Below are 17,504 nucleotides of genomic sequence, written 5' to 3' on the forward strand. Positions count from 1 at the left end.
CATCGCCTTTGTATAGACCCTCTATATACTCCTTCCACCGTTCTGCTTTCCCTTCTTTGCTTAGAACTGGGTTTCCATATGTGCTCTTGATATTCTTACAAGTGGCTCTCTTTTTATCCAAATGTCTCTTTAATTTTCCTGTAGGCAATATTTATCTTGGCCACAGTGAGATAAGTCTCTACATCCCTACATTTGTCCTCTAGCCATGCCTGCTTAGCCATTTTGCACTTCCTGTCGACCTCATTTTTGAGACGTTCTGCCAGCTTCGTTTACTGCATTTTTATATTTTCTGCTTTCATCAATTACAGCCAATATTTCTTCTGTTACCCAAGGATTTCTACTAGCCCTCGTCTTTTTACATACTTGATCCTCTGTTGCCTTCACTACTTCATCCCTCACAGCTACCTATTTTTCTTCTACTGTATTTCTTTCCCCCATTCCCGTCAATTGTTCCCTTATGCTCTCCCTGAAGATCTGTACAACCTCTGACGTAGTCAGTTCATCCAAGTCCCACCTCCTTAAATTCCCACCTTTTTGCAGTTTCTTCAGTTTTATCCTACAGTTCATAACCAATAGATTGTGGTCAGGTACCAAGTTTTATATACTGTTAAGAAAATCAAAAAGATGACCCCACTGCAAATGCTGCAAATCAACAAACATATAACACAGAAGTCAGCTTAGTATTAAATATTCAGACGCAATTTCGTTTTTAAATTAAGCTTTCGTTACAAAAGCTAGACTCAAATTGTAAATTCAACCTATTTATCGTCAACTGTAAAATGTACCTCTACATGAAAAACTTCGTTGTTTTTGCCAATATTAGTAAATGTTAGAATTTCTATATGACATAAAAGTTCAACATTTTCTCAATGTAAACACTACACTTGTATTGTATCTTCTATACAAGCAAAATCTACGGATATTGAGAGAAGCTGAAGAAATGAATTAAAAACTGTGCTGCAGTTGGGGCTTAAATCTATGTCACCTTGCTTACGAGACAGATGTGTTATCCAATACACCATCGTAGCAATACGTGTAACGTAACTGCATGGACTGCCCTAGTCCAATGCCCCACTAACACAAACTTCAATTCGCATCTTCAGTTTATTGTCTCCTTCTTAACTCATCACTATTGCCAAGGCTTTCTGGTATTGGCATACTAGTATTCGCTGTAATGGGGAAATCCTTCCTGTACCTCAGACGTAGATGATCTATAGATCTCATATAATTAAATTTTCCATGAGACATATGTGTCTCAACTTTATCTACAATAATGATACAAGCTGAAGAAGTTAATTGAAATTTGTACCACAGTTGGAACTTGAACCAGGGTGTCTTTGCTTACTAGGCAGGAGTGCTAGTCATTAGATCACCCTACCAGAGCTGCAGATCACCTGAACCTGATGTACAAGCAGGATTTCCCCATTGCCTCCAATGCTAGGATGCTATTCGAATATCAGAGAGCCTCGACAAATAGTGAGGATTTAAGAAGGGGAAAATAAGCTGCACATGAATCGAAGCTTATGTTAGGGAGGGCACTGGATGAGGGTAGTCTGTGCAGCTCTGTTATCAATGCTGCTGAAGTGATGTAATGGGTAGCACACATGCCTGGCAAGCAGGTTCAAGTCCGTCAGTCGCCTTACGGCTCGCTAGCGGCCCGGACGTCTTGTTTACGTCCTCGCCGCGCAGCTCGCTCGCGGAGTTGTTTACACGATTCTGCCGTCTTAGCGCGCTGTATTTCCTTCGACAGAGAATGGTTTATGCCCACAGAAAATCGACACTGAAGATTAGCTTTATACCTGAATAGCACTAGAAATCCATTTATCAGAGATGAAGTCAAGACTGATTGCAACGATCATGTTGGCCTCCACCTGTCTATAGTGAGCGCATACGCGAAGTTGGTTAAAGACGACATATGTGACAAAATTCTAAGTGCAACTCGAAGTGGTCTTAAGTTCCGTCACTCTGATGGACACATCAGTGACATAACTGTGGAACATGCGGGACTTGGACTGCTGACGATCTGTGTTTTTGAACTCCGTTTCGAGATGCCTTCAGAGATAGTGGTATCTGTATTCCGCCCATATGGAAAGGCGATTAGTCATACAGCTGAAAAGTGGGTTCAGTTTACTACATTCCCGGTTCTCAACGGAGTACGACAGATCCGCATAGGGCTAACCAAAGATGGGTTGTCCTATTTATATGTTGGTGGCTGCCGTGCAATTATTATTTATGATGGCCAGCCGAAGACATGCTGTGGATGTGCCAAAGAAGGACACCTCCGTTACAGCTGTCTGCAACGCAGAATCACACAATTACTGCCTGGGGCCTGCCGGCCACGACCGCTCCACCGACGCTACCGCTGACGTTTACCGAAGCTCTCCATGACGATGCCAGACCGCGATCACCACTGGCTCCTACTACAGCCATATCTTCGCCTCCGGTAATGCCTCAGGCTGGTGCGGATGAACCGACGTCCTTGCCTCCTCCTCCCGACATGTGCAGTGGTGAACAATCTCTAGGACAGGGGATGGACTCAGACTCCATGGTTGTGCCTGCGGATGCTTTTGTGCCTGAACATCCGGATCCCCAGGCGTCTTCGGGCACCGAAGATCACGCGCGCAAGCAACGGTCGTCGAAGAGACGTCGGAAACGGCGGACTGCTCCATCTGACACCTGCAGGACGAAGTGTCAAGACGATGAGGATAATAACTATCAAGGTGTCCTCCCGATGGACGATTCCGTGGTGGAAGCATCAGTCTGCACCCCGTCGTAGGTACAACCATCATTGCGTGCACCAGGCGTTGTACCTACTGACGTTGAAGAGCAGCTGAGCCAGCACCACTCTTCCACCGCTGACTTGACGCCGCCTTCGGACTCCTCAGGTACTCCACTGGACGCACACTATCCACGCACCTTTGCGTGGTCTGACGATGAGGACGACGAAACACCCACCGTTGAGACAGCAGCGAATGCTGCTGCTCCAACCCACGACTGCTAATCGGCAGGCTTACTGGATGGGGATGTGCAGCCTATTGGGACAACGTTCTTGTTCACTGCTGCTCTTCGTGTCTCAATGAGGGTCCCAGTAGTCCCAATTGCACGACAAGCTTACAGCATTGTCTCCATCAATGTCAACACCATTGGCACCTCTGTAAAACAAAAATTGCTCCCTGAAATGTTGAGGGCGTCAGACCTCGATGTTGCCCTTTTGCAGGAAGTTTACCTGGCGACGTTTCCTAATATTTATGACCATGTTCCATACCTCACGCCGTGTGCTGTCAGTGTCAGCGGGACAGCTATTCTTTTAAAGGAAGGCATTGAGGTAGACGAAATGATTTACCTACCGTCGGCTAGGCGTCTTGCTGTGACTTTCCACAGTGCCCGAGTCATCAATGTTTACGATCCCTCGGCCCGCATCTCGTGGTCGTGCGGTAGCGTGCTCGCTTCCCACGCCCGGGTTCCCGGGTTTGATTCCCGGCGGGGTCAGGGATTTTCTCTGCCTCGTGATGGCTGGGTGTTGTGTGATGTCCTTAGGTTAGTTAGGTTTAAGTAGTTCTAAGTTCTAGGGGACTGATAACCATAGATGTTAAGTCCCATAGTGCTCAGAGCCATTTGAACCATTTTTTTTACGCTCCCTCGGGCACGGCCAAGCGACGGGAACGGTCGCGATTCTACTCAGAACAGGTAGCTCCCTTGTTTGTGTGCCTCTACGATAATATTATTCTTGGCGGCGATTTAAATTGTGTGTTATCCCAGAAGGATCGACATCCCTGTTTCACCACATGCCAGAGACTGAAACTGCTCATGCAAGAACTGAACCTCCCCAGTAGTTGGGACCGTGTGCATGGTGATAGACCTGGATATACAGACGTCACCAGCCATTCAGCAAGTCGTTTTGACCGTGTCTACGTTTCCCAAGGAACCGTAACTGCCACCCTTGAACCAAGCGGGATGGCTCAGTGGCTAGTGCTGGACTCGCATTCGGGAGGGCGACGGTTCAATTCCGCGTCCGGCCATCCTGATTTAGGTGTTCCGTGATTTCCTTAAATCGCTCTAGGAAAAGGCCGGGATGGTTCCTTTGGAAGGGCGTGGCCGACTTCCCTCCCCGTCCTTCTCTAACCCGATGAGACCAATGCCTCGCTGTCTGGTCTCCTCCCCCAAACAACCCAACAACCCTACCCACGCTTGACGCTGAGTAATGGTCTATCGCTTTTTCCGACCATATCGCCTACATTTGCACTGTTTCGCTCCAGAAGCAGAAGGTGTGGCGTGGTCGAGGCCTGTGGAAGCTGAATGTCGCCCATCTCAATTATCCGGAATGCAGGAAGTTCGTAGAAACGACGTAGAACAATTGTGTGAGACGCCTTCCAGCGTATCCTTCAACACATCGGTGGTGGATCGACTGCACCAAGCCAGCTTTACGTCATTAGATGATGAACTACGGTCGCGACAAAATGCTGTGGCAACGACATGCCATTGGATAGTATTTCACAATTATCTGGTAACGCTCAAACCATGCCCCATCTGTTCAACGACAGGTTGAAATTCAACAGATTAAGGCGAAGATAATTTCTCTTATGCGTCACCGCCTTGAAGGCACAATAGTACGCGCAAGATGTCACGATTGTTTATTAGGAGAGCTCCCGTCCATGCAAGATATTATCCGGGAGAAGCAGCGATGTCGGAGAAAGCTGGTCAACGCCGTCGACGTGCCAGATGGTCATCGATTGACGTCCCGGAATGACATCGTAAAAGCCTTTGTGGAACACTAGAAACCAGTCCTGCGCAGCAGAGAACCACAACATAGTTGTAACGACTGATGTCCTCTGTTCCTTGACAAGTACCCTGGACGAGGCTGCTGGGAGATTCTGACAGCGACAATTACGGCTGACGACGTCGCCGATGCTCTTCATAAGGGTGCGGCGAGCAAAGCCCCAGGTCCAGACGGGTTTCCGCTGGAGTTTTACCGCACATTCCTCGACATCATGGGCTCACGGTGGACTGCGATGTATGAAGAACTTATAAACCCTGACCTTCCCTTCCCACACGAGTTCGTAGAATGCTTGCTTATCCCGGTCCCCAGGCCATCGGGAGGTCGGGGAGTTGGACATTATCGGCCATTGAACATGTTAAATTGTGACTTCAAGAGTTTTACCTGGCTTCTTGGCGTCGCCTTCGGCGCGTCATCCCTCAAGTCATCTGTCTGGATCAAACGTGCTTTGGTGGTGCCAGTAACATTCAGACGGCACTGCCGGCCGTGGTGGCCGAGCGGTTCTAGGCGCTTCAGTCCGGAACCGCGCGACTGCTACGGTCGCAAGTTCGAATCCTGCGTCGGACATGGATGTGTGTGATGTCCTTAGGTTAGTTAGGTTTAAGTAGTTCTAAGTTCTAGGGGACTGATGACCTCAGATGTTAAGTCCCATAGTGCTCAGAGCCATTTGAACCATTTTTTTCAGACGGCACTCAGCGATTACCGTGACGTCATAGCCCTGGCCACAACCTGCGGAGTCGCGGTGCCTTAGTGGACTTCGACCACGCCTTTGAAGAGTGAGTCATGAATTTCTAGGAAACGTACTCCGAAGGATGGCCTTTCACAACAGGTTTATACACATCGTCTTGCGGCTCCTCCGAGGTGACACGTCGCGAGTGCTGGTCAATGACGGATGCCATATTCCTTGACTTCCGGAAAGCGTTTGACTCGGTGCCCCACTGCAGACTCCTAACTAAGGTACGAGAATATGGGATTGGTTCCCAAGTATGTGAGTGGCTCGAAGACTTCTTAAGTAATAGAACCCAGTACGTTGTCCACGATGGTGAGTGTTCATTGGAGGCGAGGGTATCATCTGGAGTGCCCCAGGTAAGTGTGGTAGGTCCGCTGTTGTTTTCTATCTACATAAATAATCATTTGGATAGGGTGGATAGCAATGTGCGGCTGTTTGCTGATGATGCTGTCGTGTACGGGAAGGTGTCGTCGTTGAGTGACTGTAGGAGGATACAAGATGACTTGGACAGGATTTGTGATTGGTGTAAAGAATGGCAGCTAACTCTAAATGTAGATAAATGTAAATTAATGCAGATGAATAGGAAAAAGAATCCTGTAATGTTTGAATACTCCATTAGTAGTGTAGCGCTTGACACAGTCACGTTGATTAAGTATTTGGGCGTCACATTGCAGAGCGATATGAAGTGGGACAAGCATGTAAAGGCAGTTGTGGGGAAGGCGGATAGTCGTCTTCGGTTCATTCGTAGAATTTTGGGAAGATGTGGTTCATCTGTAAAGGAGACCGCTTATAAAACACTAATACGACCTATTCTTGAGTACTGCTTGAGCGTTTGGGATCCCTATCAGGTCGGATTGAGGGAGGACATAGAAGCAATTCAGAGGCGGGCTGCTAGATTTGTTACTGGTAGGTTTGATCATCACGCGAGTATTACGGAAATGCTTCAGGAACTCGGGTGGGAGTCTCTAGAGGAAAGGAGGCGTTCTTTTCGTTAATCGCTACTGAGGAAATTTAGAGAACCAGCATTTGAGGCTGACTGCAGTACAATTTTACTGCCGTCAACTTACATTTCGCGGAAAGACCACCAAGGTAAGATAGATTAGGGCTCGTACAGAGGCATATAGGCGGTCATTTTTCCCTCGTTGTGTTTGGGAGTGGATCAGGGAGAGAAGACGCTAGTTGTGGTACGAGGTGGATTGCGGAGTATGTATGTAGATGTAGATGTAGATGGCGGGTCCTATTAATGTCATGCGGTCGGTCCGTCAAGGATGTCCGCTGTCGATGCTGCTTTTCGCCATCGCCCTTGACACACTGTTACACGGTTTGAGGAGCCGGCTGACAGGGATAACAATGAGGGGGAATGCCGCGCCTATGCAGATGACGTGGTGTTCTTGGTTCTATTGGAGGATAAAGTGCTAGAGGCACTGGCATGGATTGACCAGTACAGGACTGCTGCAGGCACCCGTGTGAACATGACGTGGACCCGCCGCCGAACCGGATTATCGGGAACCCTGATCGACAAACTGGCCCCTCCCTCTCGAGTGGCACCCGTTGCAGTAGCCCATATTTCTTCATCTCTCTCAAATGTCAGGTCCTTTTTCATCGAATACAGTGATGTCCATGCCGACTTGCCTAGTACCAGGAACTCTACGGCATGTCATGTTTAACACCTAATGATGAGAAATCATACTCGGAATGTTGTGGAAAGCCGATATCCTACGATCGCATGGCCCGTGGTTTGGCGTTCTGTGGACCATATCCTCCTCGACAGGAGCGCTCGTGAGACCTGGTATCTGGTCGGTAATGGAAAATACATGACACAACTTCGTCTACATCCATGAAAATGACAGATTCGCCGTTGTGTCCTCGTTGTCACACGCTTGATTCGGACGAACATAGACTGATGCGTGGATCTTCTGTAGAGGTGTGCCAGCTGATTCAGAAGACGCTTGCCTTTCATCTACGCACGGCTCCACATGCCATTAAACCGAAATCTCTTCTGTTCCCAGATAAGACATATTTCCCACACTGTGATCTGGATAAAAGGCCACTCGATCTATTATTTGTTCCATGAAGGTGACAAGAGTGTTCTTGATTTTTGGACGTCCCTGCAAGATCGCTTTACTTTTCTCGTGCATCATTCACGAAACCGTCAGTACTGTGTCAACTGTTTGGGTAGTGCCTTCTTCAATCCCCCCTGCAGCGGTGCGTCTCAGGTATGAGAAGGTGATTTCAGTGAGATTGTATAATACAGGACTCGGTACAGTGTACCGGCAAATGCAATAATCTTCTTGAAGAAGGCCTGACTGCCTTGAGATTCAGTGTGCGTCTACCTTCAAATTGGGGGGACGCGGATGCCATTTTTTCTGTTCTGCCAGGAGGGCGTCTTATTTAATTTCTATAATTCACTTTTACTTTTAGAATGAAATTTTCACTCTACAGCGGAGTGTGCGCTGATATGAAACTTCCTGGCAGATTAAAACGGTGTGCCGGACCGAGACTCGAACTCGGGACCTGTGGCACAAATTTTAATTCATTTCTTCAGTTTTCTATCTCTGTTATAGATGAACAAATGTAATTCTGCGCTATATCAGGATGGGTTCCCATTTAGCATTATTCTTAAAACATTTGGTCACTGAGGTCTCAGACACGACAGAAATTTTTTATTCCAAAACAGTTGATTATAATCCCATTTGTTCAAGCAACCACAATATATCCCGGGAAGTAGAGACTGCAGTGATGTTGGATTTTTTTTTGTGTTAGCACTATCGAGAGTCTCTGCTGGTGTTATCTGTATGTGTTAGATAACCATAGTAGTTAAGCCTGATGTGACTATAAGACACTGTCGGTTTGCAAGAAATTGTACAAAAGCTTAGTAAACAGAGTCTCCCATATGAGGTATTACTAGTACGTTGTATCGATTGAGCAGAAGCCTACTTTTTGTGACTCATACAACAGAGCCTCTGTGATTCATTTTGTTTCGGATCTCACACATTGGCACAATGTAACTAGCTTCATTGCTGTCCTACTTCCACACTTAAAATACACACGTAAAATACGGTATGAGGCGAAATGTAAATATTACACTACTGGCCATTAAAATTGCTACACCACGAAGATGACGTGCTACAGACGCCAAATTTAACCGACAGGAAGAAGATGCTGTGATATGCAAATGATTCGCTTTTCAGAGCATTCACACAAACCTGGCGCCGGTGGCGACACCTACAACGTGCTGACATGGGGAAAGTTTCCAACCGATTTCTCATACACAAACAGCAGTTGACCGGCGTTGACTGGTAAACCGTTGTTGTGATGTCTCGTGTATGGATGAGAAACGCGTACCATCACGTTTCCGACTTTGATAAAGGTCGGATTGTAGCCTATGGCGATTGCGGTTTATCGTATCGCGACATTGCTGCTCGCATTGGTCGAGATCCAATGACTGTTAGCAGAATACTGAATCGGTGGGTTCAGGAGGGTAATATGGAACGCCGTGCTGGATCCAAACGGCCTCGTATCACTAGCAGTCGAGATGACAGGCATCTTATCCGCATGGCTGTAACGGATCGTGCAGCCACGTCTCGATCGATGAGTCAACAGATGGGGACGTTTGCAAGACAACAACCAGTGCGACGACGTTTGCAGCAGCATGGACTATCAGCTCGCAGACCATGGCTGCGGTTACCCTTGACGCTGCATCACAAACAGGAGCGGCTGCGACGGTGTACTCAACGACGAACCTGGGTGCACGAATGGCAAAACGTCATTTTTTCGGATGAATCCAGGTTATGTTTACAGCATCATGATGGTCGTATTCGTGTTTGGCGACTTCGTGATGAACGCACATTGGAAGCGTGTATTCGTCATCGCCATACTGGCGTATCACCCGGCGTGATGGTATGGGGTGCCGTTGGCTACACGTCTCGGTCACCTCTTGTTCACATTGACGGCACTTCGAACAGTGGACGTTACATTTCTGATGTGTGACGACCCGTGGCTGTACCCTTCATTCGATCCCTGCGAAACCCTACATTTCAGCAGGATAATGCACGACCGGATGTTGCATGTCCTGTACTAGCCTTTCTGGATACAGAAACTGTTCGACTGCTGCCCTGGCCAGTACATTCTCCAGATCTCTCACCAATTGAGAACGTCTGGTCAATGGTGGCCGAGCAACTGGCTCGTCACAATACGCCAGTCATTACTGTTGATGAACTGTGGTATCGTGTTTAATCTGCATGGGCAGCTGTACCTGAACACGTCATCAAAGCTCTGTTTGACTCAATGCCCAGGCGTATGAAGGCCGTTATTACGGCCAGAGGTGGTTGTTCTGGGTACTGATTTCTCAGGATCTATGCACCCAAATTACCTGAAAATGTAATCACATGTCAGTTCTAGTATAAAATATTTGTCCAATGAATACCCGTTTGTCATCTGCATTTCTTCTTGATGTAGAAATTTTAATGGCCAGTAGTGTAAATAACCGTAGCAAATTGTTCGATTTTTAGCGGTATATTATCTAGGCATTTATCTAGGAGTGCCATCTTCTCGTTATCAAAAATCTTTGTTGGTTCAAAGGCGGTTCCTTAAAAACACTCAAAAAACCATCTACTTACCATTTTAGTACCAAAACCTAGCGGCGGATTCCAAGAAGGCTATGCATACAAAATGGCTGAAATTTATACAATGTGTCCCTGAGATCCCGATCTCTCATAACCTTTAAACTTTTCTTGATATATGTATTCTTTTCCGAGATACACAGGTTCCATGTTGCCCTACTTGTACACGTAAAATACGCACATAAAACCCGATGCGAGACGAAAACTTACTTTTTAAAGTAAGCAGCAGCCGACCGAGACAGACAGGGAATTAACCAATTGTATGACTCACGAGTTCCTAACCAGGAGCGAATTTTATAATGTCATCTGTGTGCTTTAATAGTTAAGTGTCTGGAGTTTCTGCGTGTTAATTTAATATCTAGCATTACTTTTGAATGCATTATTGGAACAGCAGTGATCAATGTCTTATAAATAATTACTACTAAAAACAGTCTTGATCACGATTTATTTAACAAGGTGACCGATTTCGACCACTACTGTGGTCATCTTCAGACCATTGAGTAGGAACCTTTTTCTCTTGGAGAATCTTTCTCCAAGAGAAAGAGGTTCCTACTCAATGGTCTGAAGATGACCACAGTAGTGGTCGAAACCGGTCACCTTGTTAAATAAATCGTGATCAAGACTGTTTTTAGTAGTAATTATTAATAATATCTAGCAGCCACAGTTCTCGAGTTTTCGTTTGCATCGGAAAGTACACCGATTTTGTGACGTGCTACAAAATCCTAATCACGGGCGAATTATTTAGTTCACCTGAGTGCTTTTATACTTAGGTTTTTAAATCTCTGCGTATTAATCTAATTTATTAGGCACAGTTCCTGCGTTTTCGTCAGCATATGCAGTAGAGTTCCGCAGGATGTGCCGATACTCCATTTATCAATGTAGTTGAGTTTTCCACTGTCAGTATGGATAGGGACTGCGATTGTTGTATGTCGATGCGATCCGATTTGGTGACACTATGCTCTCAATTCCAGTCTGTGATGGCTTCGGCTACACAGTTTGAAGCTGCAGTTGATGGGCAGCACTGTTCTAGTCTGGCTGTGGGGATCCAACGGATTTCCAGCACGTCTGAGTCCTCCGATCAGTCCTCACCAGTGGCCAGTCCAGTTACTACTCGCATTAAGGTTAACCCTCACCTCTGATCGAGTGGGAGGTCACCCCGGGGCGAGCAGGCAACGAAAGACGTCACAGGGGGCTGCACGTAATGTCCCCCCAGTTAGTCTGACAAACAGGTTTCAGTTGCTGTCTTTGGCTGACACTGTCGCTGAGCCAGATGCAGTCACTGTTCTGTTTCAGAGGAAACCTCTCAGCCTGCAAGATCTGGGCTACCAAAGAGGGTGAGATTATTTACAGTAGGGAGCTCCACGTTAGGCGCTATGGGGGCCCTTAGGGACATGGCTGCCAAGAAAAGGGAAGAAAGCCAATGTGCACTCCACGTGCATAGCGGGCGGAGTCATTCCAGATATGGAACGGATTCTTCCGAATGCCATGAAGAGCACAGGTTGCAGTCAACTGCAGGTAGTGGCTCACGTCGGTACCAATGATATATGTAACTTTAGATCAGAAGAGATTCTCTCTGGTTTAGAATGACTAACAGAAGTGGTAAATGCTGCCAGTGTTGCTTGCGAGATGAAAACACAGATGACCATTTGCAGCATAGTCGACAGGACTGATTGCGGACCTCTGTTACAGAGCCGAGTGGAGGGTCTGAATCAGAGGCTCAGACGGTTCTGCGACAGTGTAGGTTGCAGATTTCTCGACTTGCGCCATAGGTTGTTTGCGTTTCGGGTTACGCTGAATACGTCAAGAGTTCACTATACGCACTCGAGAAATTAGAACCAATACAGAGGCTTACCGACAGTCATTCTTCCCACTTGGTATTTGAGAGTGGAACAGGGTTGGAGGGCTCAGTTAGTGGTACAAAAAGTACCCTCCGTCACACCCCATTAGGTGGCTTGCGGAGTATGACGTAGACGTAGATAACAAGCCACACGCGACCACCGGTCCCTTAAGCCCAAATACTCAGAATGTATTCATGATTAACCCATGAATTTTGTCAGTAGTGTTGGCGCTCTGCCGATACAGCCCGCCGATACAATTCGGGAAACCGTTGCACTCTGTTGTCTACCTGCTAACGTGACGCTAGAAGCTGGAGCTATAAGAGCCAGCGTTAGGAAGGACCCAGAGACTCACCGACAGAGCGACAGGACGCGGCAGGACGCTCTGTGTTTATGCACAGGTGGACTCGTAACTCCGCGTTCCCTTTTGAGATCGCCTGCTGCATTAGCCACGCGAGTTTTTTGTGTGAAAGGGTTCCCGGGACGTTATGGCGTCCGGACAGGTACATGAGCCACAACTCACTTTCAGTGGGCGCGGATGCTGGGGAGGATTCCGCGGCGACCGGGAACAACAAACGCGCCGCGCTACGACAGCGGACAGCGGCCGGTGTCAATGACCGCTTTACGAGCGCACCGCCTTACGGTACGCATACTTCTCTAGCGCCCGTGCGGACCGCCGGCGGCGAAAGGGAGGCTGCGTCCGCCCCAGGAAAGGGAACTTGACGGCAGTTTCCCTGGTCCAGCGCGACAGCCGCTCCGCCTTGCCGCCCAAATGACCACACGCCGACTGGCGTCTCCCCACGTCAAACAACAAAAAACACAACAAACGTATTATCCCCTATTCAGACATCCGAAACTTTACTGGCTGTTTTAAATCCGTGACCGAGACAGAAAGTCACAAACAAGTTTTGGAAACACATCGATGCTCTTCATTTGAAAAACTTCAGCACATCCACAATTACCGTACATCTAGCTGAAGATGAACATCAAGTGACAGCAATAGCTCACAACCAACAAACACTCCAGCTCGCTACCAATGGGAAAAAATGAATTTACTTGAAAAAAAAAAATTTATTGTCTCACTCGCGCGTCACCTAAATGACAAAACAAAGTCATCCAACAAAATTTTAGTAAGGTATTTTCATAATTTACTTATACTGCTACACGCTAACAGGGAGTAGGGCGCGTACTCCTCATCACGCATTTCGTCCACATTTTTGGTATTTACAGGACTTGGCCAAAATTGAAAATGGCCAAACGTTTGCGGGTCGGGCGAGACATGATCCGTTTAATTATCATAGTTTCCAAGGAGCAGTTGGCAGTAGCAAAAGAGTGCAGGACGGTAATCCGAGGATCATGGGGATGAAACGCTACGGGACAACTTTTTTATTTTCAATTTTTACGTTGTCTACACTACAAATAAATCGCTTTAATGTTCAATATATATTGTATTTATTAATGTGATAGTGCATTTATTAATTTTTCACACAAAAGGCACGAAAAGGAAAGGCAAAAGGAAAAACAGGGATTGCAAACAAGTTTTCAAGAATGGGTTGTACTCACAGCGTACACGAGGACTCTATTAATAACTTTCCAAGAAAGGACTGTAGTTAAAGTATCAAATCAAGCAGACAAGTCGAGAATCATCATTCGATGTCAATGGAAGTACTCTTTTTGAATAAAAAAATCAAGTAAAAATAAATAACTACATAGTTTTACATGAGCTATGTATGGTGAACTGTGTCATATCCTTGCGACTGCAGCGTGAACAATGCTTGTATAGGTCTTTTAGGAAGACATGCTCATAGAAAATTGAACCAAACATTATGTAAGCTTAAACATCATTCAATAAGAAAAGAAGTTAATGGTATGGGACACTACTAAGTGAAACTCTGAAAAAATATATAAAACATTCGGTTGTAAAGTTTCCCTCTGTCTTACAGATTTGGACAATATTGAATTTATAAAGAAAACTAAAGATATTTCACTTATAATGTTCGAGAATAGCCCTATAGATATGTGGAGTGTCAAAATGACGACTGAAGAAGAATAGGAAGTAACTTTGTGGGATGCTAACAAAGAACGGTAGAGATGGAGGATCGGACGCACGTATACGTTACCCAGTGATGGCAGACACCGCAGAAAGAAAAACACCATGAAGGAATTAAAGCCTCCAGTACAAAAATAGACAACAGATTCTGAATGGTAGATATTTACAGACTGTGTGAGTAACTAAGAATCGCCAATTGGCTCTGTCGCTTCAAAGTTTGTAATTTAGAGTAAGGGATACTCGGTAAATATTTCAAGTTTTGTCAGGAGAAATATCAGAGTATCCGATGCTATTCTCCTTCAGTCCACCAGTTAACAGTTTACATCATTATTGCGACTCTAACTTATTCTTAGTAAATGGCTTGATACTAATATTCATGTGCAGTGAGTTGGCTACAATAATGACTCTGACACTAGTGCTTTCTCACTTAATTGACAGCTTTAAATTTCTCTGCATTTAAAGTCAAAAGCCCAGTGTTGAACGACGCTGAATTGTTGTGTTACTGGGCTACAGTGGAGAATATCCTTTTTCTTGTTCTCCGATTTTCCCACTGCATACATTTTGCTTCCATACAATGCTGCGCTGAACTCGTACAACTTCAGAAATGTTTACTTGTTATGAGTTAATATATCGTACAAGTATATGGTCGATGCAGGAAATTTTCTTCTGCAGGATCAACAGTTTTTGTGGATTGCTTCTACAACAGTATTTCCTAGCTATCAATATTTTCACTTCCTTTGCAATATATACAGATTATACTCATTTCTAATGCTTTTTATCGGTTCTGTCTTTGATTTTTCTCAGCAGAAACTGAGTGCCAGGTAGCTTGTCAATAATTCAGTTGTTCTTCTCATCATTATTGAACTTGAAAGTTACTAAAGCACTTGCCCGCGAAAGGCAAAGGTCCCGAGTTCGAGTCTCGGTCGGGCACACAGTTTTAATCTGCCAGGAAGTTTCATATCAGCGCACACTCCGCTGCAGAGTGAAAATCTCATTCTGGAAACATCCCCCAGGCTGTGGCTAAGCCATGTCTCCGCTATATCCTTTCTTTCAGGAGTGCTAGTTCTGCATGGTTCGCAGGAGAGCTTCTGTAAAGTTTGGAAGGTAGGAGACGAGATACTGGCAGAAGTAAAGCTGTGAGTACGGGGCGTGGGTCGTGCTTCGGTAGCTCAGTTGGTAGAATCACTTGCCCGCGAAAGGCAAAAGTCCCGAGTTCGAGTCTCGGTCGGGCACACAGTTTTAATCTGCCAGGAAGTTTCATATCAGCGCACACTCCGCTGCAGAGTGAAAATCTCATTCATTTTGAAAGTTACTGTTCATGGGTTCTTAGCTTTAGAACTGACAGCTCTTTGTTGTATCCTTTTCCCATGATCACTGCAGAGTCGGGTAGTTATTTGTTCCATAGCTCATGTTCACAATGTGGAACGTAATATCAACAGAACAAACGTAGAAAACACACAGTCACTCTCTCACTCACTCACACACACACACACACACACACACACACACACACACACACAAATATGAAAAAAATATTTAAATTGATACATGCTGCCCATTTACCGTTTTTTCTGTAAAATAACTAATGATTTCTGTCCAAGAAGTACACAATGGCGTAGAAAGAGAAATGTCTAATCTGCATTTGAAGAAACTTCTCATATCCGTCAGACACTTTGTTTGTATGAGCAGACTGTCAAAAAGTTTAGTAATTTCACCAAAAATTATATGCAGATCACTTTTCCTTCTAGTGTTGTGATTATATCCGCTACTTTCATATTCAGATGGACTGTTATTAACGAATTTCATAAGTGAATAAGCATATCGAGAAGCTGTGGTTAATATTTTCAGCTGCTTAAAGAAATGGGTTCAAATGGCTCTGAGCACTATGGGACTTAACATCTGTGGTCATCAGTCCCCTAGAACTACTTAAACCTAACTAACCTAAGGACATCACACACATCCAAGCCTCAGGCAGGATTCGAACCTGCGACCGTAGCGGTCACGCGGTTCCAGACTGAAGCGCCTAGAACCGCACGGCCACAGCGGCCGGCGCTTAAAGAAATGCCTGTAAGACGTGCATGTGTGGACCCCAAACAAAATGCCTTATTTTATTTTGTGCTATGAATACTTTCCGTCCAAGTGAGGAGTGTACAGGCTAATCAAAAAAACTATGGTCATACTTTTAGGAAACATTCCTCATAGGTAAAGGAGGAAAATATGCCATATGGGCATGGGTCCGGAAAAGCTTTATTTCCATTTTAGAATTCAATTTCTAAGACTCTCCAATACTTTAATCTTGGGAAACACACAGGAAAACAACGTATATGCACGTTATGAAATCCTTTCCTTAATGAAATGTACAATAGGACCAGTTGTAGCAAGGATACATGCATCAGCCCACCGTCGCACTGAATCTCTAATGCGCTGATGTATCCCTGGAGAATTGTATATAGTTTCATAGCCTTAAACGGGTAGAATAATCTGTACATGTTGCACTGGGGGTCTGTACACAAGAGCTTACAAATGCCCCTTAAATACAAGTCTAGAGCGTGTGAGTCCTAAACGCGCAACCCAAGGAACTGCTCAATTTATATCTAACAATCTGTGACGGTATCTGTTATTATCAACTTACGAACATTAACACTGAAATGAGGAGGAGCTCCACCGTGCATGAAGTACTCTAAAAGGCAGTTGTTCTAACAGAACAGGTAAAGTATTCCCTTGAAAAGCATGATAAATTTTTTCGTTGAGCCTGTGAGGAAGGACAGGGGACCATAACAAACAGTCACCAACGATGCCGGCCCAAATGTCGCCAGAAAATCTTTGTCGACGACGTGGCTGCACAATCACTCGAGGATTCTCGACAATCCATACGTGCTGATTGTGAAAATTTACTATCTGGTCACTCTGAAACAAAGCCTCATCCGTGAACAGCATATTTGTACTAAAACGAGGATTGACACGTTGTTTGAACCATTCGCAGAAGTGTGCCCGTGCAGTAAAATCGGTTGCTGATAATATCTGCACACGCTGTACATGGTACGGATACAGTAGGTTCTCAAGTAGTACTTTCCAGACAGTCATGTGATCAAGATTACTTGTTGCACCTAATTCTCGTTCTCTGACGCTAGGATTGTCGGCAACTACTCGAAGAAGTTGCTTCGCCATTTGAGGCATCCTGCCCTTCCATGCCTCCGCCAATAGCGAGTAGTAGACTTCAACGTCACATGCTTGCTAACACGACGATCAATTGTTTCAAATGTCCTCCTCTCGGGCCACAGTTGTTCTTGTCTCTCCCGCGATACAAACGTTGAGTGGCCGAGCGGTTCTAGGCGCTTCAGTCCGGAACCACGCGGCTGCTACGGTCGCAGGTTCGAATCCTGCCTGGGGCATGGATGGGTGTGTTGTCCTTAGGTTAGTTAGGTTTAAGTAGTTCTAAGTCTAGGGGACTGGTGACCTCAGAAGTTAAATCCCATAGTGCTTAGAACCATTT

Source organism: Schistocerca nitens, chromosome 2 (assembly GCF_023898315.1).
Source record: "Schistocerca nitens isolate TAMUIC-IGC-003100 chromosome 2, iqSchNite1.1, whole genome shotgun sequence".
Classification (NCBI taxonomy): domain Eukaryota; kingdom Metazoa; phylum Arthropoda; class Insecta; order Orthoptera; family Acrididae; genus Schistocerca; species Schistocerca nitens.